We start from the raw sequence: 9,623 nt of genomic DNA on the forward strand, positions 1-9,623 counted from the left end.
GGAATAAGTGTAATAACTTACTTGTGTTTGTGAGCTGCTTTTTTAGATATCAGGGGCTTACATGTGTCATTCAATGTCTGCTGAATGATCAGAAATTCCTACCTGCTACAGATGGCCAACAGCCTACTGTAACAGAAGTTTCTGGCTCTGGGTCTCGGCTCTTTACAGGGCTGGTTTGGAGAATAATTTTGTTACGTCTTTGGTGACTCTTACAATAGGCAGCTGTCAACCTCCAGTAAACCTCTTTGTTCCTGATGCAATGTATAACCCACAAAATAGTACTATCCCCTGAAAAAAGAGGCTTTTATGCAAATGTGGTTTTTAATTTTTAGTTTTTAATTTTGATATGGATCATTTTCAAAGTCTTTGTTGAATTTGTTCAATACTGTTTAATGTTTTGGCTTTCTGGCTGCAAGGCATGTGGGATCTTAAGTCCCCAACCAAGGATTGAACCTGTACCCCCTGCGCTGGAAGGTGAAGCCTTAACCACTAGACTGCCAGGGAAACCCACAAGTGTGATTTGTAAACTGCCTGCATCAGAAACGTTTTTATAACATTTTTATTTAAAAGTGCAGATGGGTAGAGATCTGAACTCCACCTCAGATATCCAAATTTCTGGGCATAACGTCTGGAAATCTGTGTTCTTAACAAGCACCCCAGACAATCCTTACCAATACCAACAATTAAGGGCAATTGTTTTAATGTCTCAAGGACTCAACTAAAAATAGTTAACTTCTGCTTAGCTACCTGCTAGGCAAATGGCAAATATATACATTGCATTTACAGGCATATAAAAAGGACTCAGGTGTAAGGACCAGTCACCAAACCAGCAAACCACACACCAAACCTGCATCAGGAAACCCAGAGCAAGGACTAGGGGGAGGCCAGCAAGGCACTCATCCCAGGCACAAAATTTAAGGAGAACCCAGCTTCGCTGGTGGCTTAGACGCTAAAGAATCCGCCGGCAATGCAGGAGACCTGGGTTTGATCCCTGGGTTGGGAAGATCCCTTGGAGGAGGGCTTTGGTAATCCACTCCAGTATTCTTGCCTAGAGAATTCCATGGACAGAGGAGCCGGGCAAGCTACAGTCCATGGCTTCGAGAAGAGTCAGACACAATTGAGAGACTCACAAAACTCAATAATCAAATAATACCTAAAAGTGAAAATTAATGCATGAAAAATCCATGAGGAGGCAAGTATCAAAATTTTAAATACAGGATCAGCGTTAACCTGTTTTTCCTTTGCCCGAGGTTGCAATATGCCCTTCTGGGCACTGCCAGTGTGGCTGTCTGCCTTCCAGCCAAGCATGCTGACTTGGCAGTGCTCATCCAGTCTTTTATTGTATCTGGAGGTGGAGCCTGGAATAGAGGAATGCCAACCATCTCATTCTCGTGATGCAGTTCAGAGGGTCTCGGGTCAAAATTTCTGATTTCATTGCCTTGGATACAGTGTTCTTGCTTTGAAAATAAAAGTTAGATTGAGTTCCGCGGTCCTTAACCAAACAGAATTTTATTCCAGTGACAGGATTAACTTGCCTCAGACATATAGGCTCGTAAGAAGCCTCACTTACTCTGATGCTCAATTTAAGGGACGCACAGCAGCAATCCAAATGGTCAAATGGGCCCCTCTGTGGGGTGTCCCTCTGCCTCAGATGGTGCTTTCCGATAGACTCTTCAGAGTGTGTAAAATTTTAAATCCTTTATAAACATCAATGATTGGCATAATTGGTATAATTATAGGTATCTAAAAAGCAGAAAAGGCCTGTGTAACAGCTGCCAATAGTTGGTTGCAGGAAACATGCAGTCACTTGCGGAGAGCCAGGCTCCGGGTATAAACGCTCGGGTAGTATTACTTCCAGATGGACCAGCTTGAATCAGAGATGGTGCAGAGAGAGAGAAAAGTGCTTCCTCCCAAGGGACTGAGCCCTGCGGGAATCAAGGGGCGGGAAACGCAGGAGGGCCTCCCCTGACGCTATGATGAGTGTGTACACGTTAGAGAACCACGGTGGTCTCCAGACTCTGACGTTGGGTAGACATGAGTAAGTTTCAATTCTCTTGTCAGGTCTAGTGTTTTAGCCCGCCACAGTTGTTAAGGTCTCTGTTAATCGTTAATCGTAGCAAAGAGGGGAAAGCAGTTGGCAGTCCTAATTTGCAGATGGGCATGAAAGAACAGAAAATATCTTGTGTTTTTTTTTTTACTCCCTATATATTTGAGGCTAAGGTTGCATTTGTAAAATGCTTGTGGTATTGAGAAATTCTTTAAGCCAGTTTTATTAGTAATATGTATTTGAATCTACATTTGAACACTGCCTTTAATATATTCCCACTTTTTAAGGATTTTTTTTGATGTGGACCATTTCTTAAGTTTTTATTGAATATGTTACAATACTGCTTCTGTTTTATGCTTTGGCCAGGAGGCATGTGGGAATCTTAGCTCCCTGACCAGGAATCAAACTCTCACCCCCTGCACTGGAAGGTGGAGTCTTAATCCCTAGCCCACCAGGGAAGTCCCCCACCCACTCTTTTAGAGAACATGTGAGTTTGGAAGGGGAAGGGGAATTAACTGGGAGAAGCTGAAACAATTTAGAGGAATTAACGCTGCAACAGATTCCCAAGGCTGCTACCTGTGAATCTGCCAAAATAGAGGCCAAATTACTAACCTACAGCTAAAGAAGTCTCCCCATTTCCTGAATGTTCTTACTTCATCTTGTCAAATAACTCACCCTTCTACAAATGAACAGCTTTATTAAACATAACATCATCTTTTTAAAATGTAAATATGTTTAGCAGTTAAGAAGCTGAGGATCATTTAAAAGTTTCAATCACATTGATGTTCTTCCAACACCTACCTAACAGAAGTCCTCAAAGAAAGATACTGAGTTTTATTTTATTTCGAGGGGACAGGAATTCTAATCACAATGTTGACAATAATAATTTGGGAGCATGGACTGCTTTCCAGGGTTATTTGGGAGGTGGGGGGTTTGGTAGGATCAATGTAGGTCAATAGGCCCCTAATTTTTTTGTCATCTAAAAAGTTCAAAATTCTATGATCTTATCTTAAAGCAGTGAATTTTTTTTTTTAGGCAAAATTTTTAATGTAAAATAGCGGAACGAGGAACTGTTCTGGTTGTGTGTTTACATGTGAATTTCTTTGAGCACCTCTGTCTAAAGGGGAAAGAAAGTGGGTCGTGAATCCAGGGCTTTGTGATGACTAGAGAGGAGAGACATTCTTTTTATTTATAAAATGGCCTCACACCCATCCCGAAATATCTTTTGTGAATCTGCCACATAGATGTTCCACCTGTAGAATATAGTGTGATAAGAAAAAAAAAAACCATTTAATGGTGGTATGGTTCATATCTTTCTACTCAGTTTCAATTTTTTAAGAAGTGAATACAATTTTACATTTACTCTCAAACTGGATTCAAATCTCCTCTCCCTTCCAGAGTCAACTTCAGCAGCATGGAGTCTAAGAATCCTTTCTCCTCTTGTTATTCCAAAGCCCAGCTCCTCCACTGTGTTGGGGGAGGGAGCAAGGACAAAAACCATGAATATCCCTTTACTGAATTGGCTGGGACTCGAGTCCTGACTTTGTGCTGATTCTGTAGCGAAGACCTATAGTCACTGATGGCTTGCTGAAGGGTGGGCACCCAAATACTGTTTTTCCCAAGGGCATATATGTTGATTCTTCTGCACAACAGCCCTATTTTTTTCCTCTGTCCTAGAAGATGCCAGCTTGGATTCTCCCTTACCACTCTATTCCTGCTGCACAAAGTACTCCCTATAGTCTTCTCAGACTCCCTACTTCAGTGTACTTGACCTGTGCAAACTCACACCCTTTCTGAGTCAAACGGTATAAGGCTCCCCCCACTGCTCCCCCCGATCCCCACCACTCCAAGCTGTCTCCCCTTCTTTCTCTGGCAGAAGAGCTAAGCTGACGACCAAATACAATGGTGTGAGGACCCACTGTGCTTCCCTCAAAGATGTTTCAGGTCTCTGACTCTCTTCTTTGCCTTTCTCCAGTCTTCTGCTTACTTGGACTTGGGGGGTGGGAAGGCGAAAAGGAGAATATTGATCAGGTTACGATCAATTCTGCTCTGGATAATTGGGGTAGGGGCTTTCTCTGGCCCCTAATGTTGAGCACTCTCTTTAGAATACAGTGTTTAATCTCACTTAGTATAAACACTTAATCTCAGTGTTTATATCTCTTAAGTCCTAGTGACAAAATTAAAGCTACAGGGGGAAAAAAAATCAATTAAGAAGATAAAAACCAAACCCTTCCAAGTGAGGATACTATGGATGGTGGGGGAGGAGGGGTATGCTCTGTGGATCTTGGGCTTGCCATCCTGGAGTATACAGTAACACTTTTGATCAAATTAAAACTGTTAGCAAATTCCCCAATGTCCTCAGCACCACCTCCTTCTGCCAGAGGAGGAACAAAGTACACAGAAGGAATGTAAGAGGAAGTATGAAGGCTTTCACAGCCTAGGAGCAAAGATAAACAGGGGGGATGGGAGAGGGAAGAATATACTCAACTAATCAGTGGGTTAAAAGACACTTGCTTCTTGGAAGGAAAACTATGACAAACCTAGACAGTGTACTAAAAAGCAGACATCACTTGGCTGACAAAGGTCCATACAGTCAAAACTATGGTTTTTCCAGTAGGTATGTACGGATGTGAGAGTTGGACTATTAAGAAGGCTGAGCACCGAAGAACTGATGCTTTTAAACTGTGGTGCTGGAGAAGACTCTTGAGAGTCCCTTGGACTGCAAGGAGGTCCAACCGGTCCATCCTAAAGGAAATCAAGCCTGAATTCATTGGAAGGACTGATGCTGAAGCTCCAATACTATGGCCACCTGATACAAAGAGCCGACTCACTGGAAAAGACTTTGATGCTGGGAAATATTGAAGGCAAAAAGAGAAGGGGTCAGCAGAGGAAAAGATGGTTAGGTAGCGTCATTGACTCAGTGGACATGAATTTGAGCAAATTCTGGGAGCTGGAGGAGGGCAGAAGAGCCTGGCGTGCTAAGTTCATGGGGTCACAGAGAGTTGGACATGACTTAGGGACTGAACAGCAACAATACTCAATGATTGGTCCATATAACCCCCAAGCAGCCGATTTACTGCCTGGCAAGTAGCTGATAAAGTAACTGATCACATGAAGTTCTGACTTAAAAGGGAATTTGAAGAATTAAATATGGAGAATCAAGAATTTGGTGTTGGGAGACAGTCAAGACACACAGGAAATCCAAGAGACTATCTGGTCAGTATTAATATTTTTGCAGTCTTGATGTTGAATTAGGCAGCTGATTAACCTGCTCCCTTGAGCCATGTATTCTGAATATTTCTCTCAGAAGTCTCATGAAATATCTAATTCTCTGACAATCATGCTTTTCTTTGTAGTAAAGCCCCATGAGGTCAAGTTACTTGAGTGAGTCTGTTTCTTGCAATCACAGAGCCTAAAAAAAATTAGAGCCAATAACACAGGAATGAGAATGAGCCTGGTGAATTCTAATAGCAGGAGAAAAAGACCAGAAGGAGTTGATCCCTGTCCTTATGTTTCATTTAAAATCCCTATACTTGGTCACCATGCAGGGGTCAAGGGTATTTCTGTAATTGTTCTGTTTTTTGAATTGTGTACTGTTATCAGACACTAGGGACAGAAAAATCACCTCAAAACGATTTGCAGATGTCCTTTTTTACACGTGAAAACAATCTATTCACCCTCTGGGCGGGAGGAGAGAACTGTAAAGTGATTGTTTCAAAGTCTAACTTAATTTTTAATCTTGGTTCACTAGACCTTTCGCTGAGTGTTCTCAACACCCACCCCACTTTACATCTAACCAACTCCAGGGTGGAAAAACTGTCACAAGCCAATGTCTGTAACACTAAGATTCAGCAATTCTATTTCTAGGAGTTACTCAAGAAAAGTTCTAATATGTTTGCACAGATACGAATAAACATACATTGATAGAACAATTTTAAAAAATGGGAATCTTCTTAACCAGCATTTCTTTAATTTACTTGACCACAGAACACCTATTAAAATCTTGAGACACTATTTTTAAATAGTCTGGGAAAAAGCAAAGTAATTTTTGCCCTTGGCAACACCTCCCTGCCCCCCACCCGCTTCCCCCCTCTCCAGCTTTTGGATTCACCGGGTGCACACCCCAAAATCAAATTAAAACTGTTAGCAAATTCCCAAACATCCTTAGCACCACCTCTTTCAAACAAAGGCTTCAGGATCTACTTCTGCCGGAGGAGGAACAAAGTGCAATGTGTTTTGAGACTGCAGCCCCCACAACTTCCCAGGAACTTCAAATAAATTATTCAGAGTCTCAGGGGATTGGCAAACAAGCGAGATAAAAGGCCAGCACGGGGAGTGTGGGAAAGGGGAGGGAGAAAGCAGAGGCCAAGACTGAAGGTCAGGAGTTCCAGAAGAGACTATTTTCACAGGTTTTAGGTGCTGGAGCCAGGGAAGTTACGACAAGCCCTGGTAAGAAAGTGCCAATTAACCACACATACAACGGGAGCTAATTGATCGTTAAACAGGGCCTGGCTGCTCAGCTTTTATAAGAGCAGTTCCATGCACCATACGCTCGAGCCAATCATCTTGCCGCGCTGCTGGGCATTCACTTCTGCTGAGAGCCTACTAAAGATAACGTTCAGTGTTTTCATTTGCCTCCTGTCTTTCAGCTGTATGTTGTGAAAGGAAATAGCACATTCATTCGTTGTCTTATAACTCGCCCAAAGAATTAGATATTGGGGAAAATATCTAAAGTCCCAAGCAGGCTAAATGATGATAAATATGGTATTTGTTCTCTTATGTCCTACGCTTAAAACAATTTCAAATGGAATATCATTTGAATGCAGTATGTGTTCTCCAAGGATGCAAAGCGATTTTGTGTACCAATGCACAAATGAGTTACAACTTGGACCTTAAAAGAACAAATCTGCAGGGTAAAGGAAGGCTTTCACTTGAAGCTTCCTGCCCTGACTTGACTTGGGCCGGGACTGTTTGGCAGTACTCCATAAACCAACTGCCCTGAATTGAACCTGTCAGAAGAAAATAAAATAGGCTAAATTTATTATCACCTGGATCCACAGACACACACACGCATGAAGGTGCATTGTTAACTAAGACAGAGACCAAAATGCAGCAGCCTGATTCAAGAGCCCTCTGGGAAATACTGTTTGGTGATGGAAGGTGTGTTTCTTTTTTAATCTTCTTCTTAACATCAAGAAGGAAAACAACACATGCAGGAAACCATAAAACCCTTCAAGTTAACTGTAGTCAACGGTCAATCTCATTAGGGTATAATGGGTATGTTGCGGCCCTCTCTATAAAGTCTGAGTACACTCCCGTGAATAATTTCCAGTGATCTCCCTTTTTGATAACAAAGCAGAAGTTCCACTCACCGTGTTTATACAGTTGATTCTACTCTGCCTCAGGTACTTCTTCTAAAACTCAGTTCCTGAGTTGACCTTTGATCTTAGTTAACATTCATTGCAATGGAATATATTAAATAGATACATATGCACAGCTAATCACTTACACTTACCCTCTCAATGAGGGAGGTTAGAGAGCATCCTTGGGACATGCACAGGAAGTCAGAAGGCTCCCAGTCCTCTATGGCCCAGGCCTGGTTAAGTCTCTCTGGTTGAAGTAGAGAGGACACCTATTTCTGGAAATCAGGAGCAGGGCTCAAGAAAGGGGGTTCCAGGGCTGGTTTCTCTCACTTCTGACCTTGTGACCCCATTGAGCCACTCTCAATTCCCTTTCTCCATTGAGCAAAAGGCGCGAATAAGTCCTCGTTGCATATTTATTAGGAAAATATGCTAAACAACCATGGAGGCAGAGATCCTCCAGCTTCATGTGAAAGCCTTCCTTTACCCTGCAGATTTGTTCTTTTAAGGTCCAAGTTGTAACTCATTTGTGCATTGGTACACAAAACTGGAGAACACATACCGCATTCCAGATAGTGAGCCTGCTATCTGGGGGCTTATTAGGGTCCCACCCCCAGAATCCAATAATCTTCATAATCTCTGCCCTTAGCTAGAATCCTAGGGTGATTCTATGATGTGTGGGCTCATGTACCAGATTGGAAGATACCGATTCCAGGCATTTCATTTTAAGAAATTGGTACCTGCTGTATTTGCTTGCACTGTGCTAGGCTTAGACATGCATTATCTTTTTAGAACCACCCATGAGGTAAGGAACTAGCACTTAATGAGCCCATCCAAGAGGCTAGGCCTGATGCCAGGTATGTTCCATGTGTCACTCCACTAGATTCTCACAACGGCTTTTTATGTCCACAGTTTTCTTTCTATTTAGCAGTTTAGAGCACTGAGGCTTAAGGAGGCTAAGAGATGACCAACGGCCTTCATAGCTGGACGGTCTAAGACGCAGTATTGTAACCCAAGCTTTCAATAAATCCAAGACTCCTTACCACAGCTGCCATAATACAGCCTGACACGCAAAGACATTTTGGAAGCTCTTAAAGGCCCACTGCAACAACGTATATGAAAAATTAACAAATAACAATCAAATGTGTTTTATGCAGTGAAACAGAGACAGTAAAGTTGGGGAAACCAAGTGTTTATGGCATGCTTCCTGTCCTCCAACAATTTAAGGGAGAGATGACTGCCTGGAAATTCTTTTTGGAGAACTGGAAAGGTGGGCTAAAATCATTCTGTGCAGGGCTTTGGATGGAGCCTGTGAATTCTATGCTTTATCCCTAGTTTTTTTTTCAGCAGAGTCTGACCACCACCCTGATGCCTGGAATGGCTTCTCCCCACCTCCTATGGTTTTCAAATGATACCCAGTGAAGATCTGAAAATGGATAGGGAGATAATTTTCCAGAATTGGACTCTTTGCGACCCCATGGACTATACAGTCCATGCAATTTTCCAGGTGAAAAAACTGGATTGGGTAGCTGTTCCCTTCTCCAGGGGATCTTCCCAACCCAGGAATCAAACCCAGGTCTCCTGCATTACTGCTGGATTCTTTACCAGCTGAGCCATCAGGGAAGCCCGGAGGGGTAGGGTAAACTTTAGTAAATATGGGTTAGAGAGATACTGTAGTACAGGACTCAAAAGGATGAAAAAAATAAAAGGCATAAAAAAATAACCACAAAGAAAAATAAAGTGTACCAACTTTCCGCCCTGAGAAATCCAAACGGGTGAGATGGATTTGTATTCCTACCAGAATTCTTTTTTTTTTTCCCCCTACCAGAATTCTTAAGTGTTTTCTTGACATCTGGATCTATCCCAATGCTCCTTTAAAATAAATTATTTTAAATTATGATTAAATATTCTGGAACCCTAGCGTTCACTATCCAAACCACGTGTTCTGACTCGTGGACACCCTATAAACACAGGGAAGACTTGGCAAATGTGTATGTCCACTTCCCAGCCCTTTGCTTTCCCATTTTCCTTGGAAATCTTTAATACCTCCAGTATCCCTGCCCGCCCCCTCCAAATATGAGCACAAAATTCAGGCACTCAGTCCACCCTACCAGCTTACATTTTTTTTCTTGCCACTTACAGGTTAATTAACTAGAACTGACAAAACCTACTTATCAACTATTACTAATTCATATTTCTAATCAAGCCCAGGGTCA

Source organism: Bos grunniens, chromosome 23 (genome assembly GCF_055505025.1).
Source record: "Bos grunniens cultivar Pamir isolate PY7600 chromosome 23, Bosgru_T2T1.0, whole genome shotgun sequence".
In the NCBI taxonomy this organism is placed as follows: domain Eukaryota; kingdom Metazoa; phylum Chordata; class Mammalia; order Artiodactyla; family Bovidae; genus Bos; species Bos grunniens.